Consider the following 2,188-nt stretch of genomic DNA (forward strand, 5'->3'; position numbering starts at 1 on the left):
CTCCTGAGTCAGGCAGAGGAGAAGAGGCAGGCAGAGCAGGTGAGGAGGTTTCCTCCAGGTATGTCCAGTTCATGCAACAATATCTGAACTTACCCTAAAGCTTCCTCACCAGATACTTAACAAGGGTTGGAAGAAAACCTGACCTGCCCCCATGGCTGAAGTAGATCTGCTGGTCGATGCAGAGTCTTGGAGTGGTGTAGGATCTAAGCCTGTTCCCATCTCTTACGTGTCTCCCTTGCGGCTTTTTCAGATGTGGCAGCCATCTGTGAAGGTAGAAGCTGACTTCCATGAGGCAGAAATAGCTCTGCTGGAGGAAAGACAGAGGGAGCATGCCCAAGATGCCCTGTCACGTGGTAAGGACTCCCCATCCTGAATAGGATTGGAGCACATAGTGAAGTTGTTGGCTAAAAGTTTTAGGACAGGAGAAATAGGCTATACAACACAGAGTTAACTGTGGCAACTAACTTAGATTGCTTGAGGGGGGAATTAGACAAATTTGTGGAGGACAGGTGTCTTTTTATTCACATGAATTAAAATGTTCCTATCTCACCTTCCTTCAGTGAGAGAGACTCCAGGTGGTTCCAAAATGGGAAGGTAGACATATCTGGCCCCGGTTATTCAACACAGTGAGCAAACTGAACCTCCATGTTTTAGGGCAGCGTACCTCTGAAAACCAGTAGCTGGGGGCCAATAATAGTGGGGAAATGTGGGTTCTCACCACAGCCCAGAAGATTATTGGCTGCTCTCTCCCGTTCCTGGGAATTGTATAGTTCTTGATGCTTGAAAAAAGCAAAGAACATTCTGCAGGATTTGTCACACCCTGAACACTCCCTGTTTGAACTGCTGCCTTCGGGTAGAAGATATAGGACAATTAAAACAAGGACAAACAGATTAAAAAATAGTTTTTATTCGAGAGCTATTATTGCTTTAAATGCTGTATGAAATTGGAATTTGGGTGACATTGGTGGTTTAAGTTGCAATGTGAACCTTAAGGGAGTTATGGGATGGTTGTGAATGGTTGTGTGAGTGTATATGAGTATGGCTGTAGATCACTGAAATGATTATTATTATTATTATTATTATGTGCTTTTGCTTGAAGGCTTTCCAGGGGCATCTGGCAGGCCACTGTGGGAAACGGGATGCTGGAGTAGGGATGCCAGACTGTGGCCTGGCACCCCTGGGAACTTTGGGGGTGGGGCAGGGGGTAGATGTGATGTCACATTGATGTTGCATCTGGCTGAAAGCCTGGACGTGGTGTCAGCACATTAGCAGACACTCTGGAAACTTCTTGGTATTACTGTAGAGTTTCCAGAGCGTCAGCTGATGCGCTGATGTCACATCCAGATTGTTAACTGGCTGTCATGTGATGTCATTTCCTCCCTCCTGTATTTCTCCAATTCCTTCCGGACCATGTGGGAAGGTCCAGCTGGCAGAGGAATGACATGCCTGGACTAAGCAGCCCTTGGCACTGATCCAGCAGGGATAGGTAAAGGTAAAGGTTCCCTTGCTCGAAAGCCAGCCGAGTCCGACTCTAGGGTTGCGGTGCTCATCTCCGTTTCAAAAGCGAAGAGCCAGCGCTGTCCGAAGACGTTTCCGTGGTCACGTGGCTGACATGGCTAAACACCAAGGCGCACGGAACGCTGTTACCTTCCCACCGAACTGGTACCTATTTATCTACTTGCAATTTCCTGCTTTCGAATACTGTCAAGTTTTTGAGATCACAGGGCACATTTCAAGTATCACAGAAGTCTGAAAATGTGCCGGCAGCATTTATAACCCCCTGAGGCTCACAACCCTGGGAACAAGGGTGCATGAAGCAGGGTTCAAACAAGCAAAAGAAATGGGGAGTCTAGGCTAACATTCTTCCTTCCGATTTTCTGCCCCTCGCAGTCAGTGAAGAGACAGTGTTGACTCATCGTCTTTCCAATGGAGTGGAAATGGCTGCGGCACCCCAAGTCCAGGTAGGGAGGATGAGCATGGCGCAGGCTGGGTTCCCCCTCCTTTCTCAGGGCAGCTTTTGCTCCTGCAGTTGCAGTCGCTGCTCAGGGGCCTGGGCAAGAGAGGCTCTGAACACCACTCCTTTCAAAAGTGCTACATTGCTTAGTCCCCTTCCAGTCTGGGTTTAGGCCTGGTTACGAGACTGAAACAGAGCTGGTTGTCCCGATGGACGGCTTGCAAAGAGGGAGTG

The 2,188-nt window shown here is 48.5% G+C and overlaps 1 long non-coding RNA gene across 1 annotated transcript; it reads left to right on the top strand.

Moving 5' to 3' along the window:
• On the top strand, window positions 1–1,961 carry LOC107122465. The gene is made up of 3 exons (XR_001482919.1): window positions 1–39; window positions 251–353; window positions 1,891–1,961. It is a non-coding gene; the product is annotated as an uncharacterized LOC107122465 (long non-coding RNA).
• The last annotated feature ends 227 nt before the right edge of the window (window positions 1,962–2,188 follow it).

Source organism: Gekko japonicus, unplaced genomic scaffold (genome assembly GCF_001447785.1).
Source record: "Gekko japonicus isolate JY-2015 unplaced genomic scaffold, Gekko_japonicus_V1.1 scaffold729, whole genome shotgun sequence".
In the NCBI taxonomy this organism is placed as follows: Eukaryota; Metazoa; Chordata; class Lepidosauria; order Squamata; family Gekkonidae; genus Gekko; species Gekko japonicus.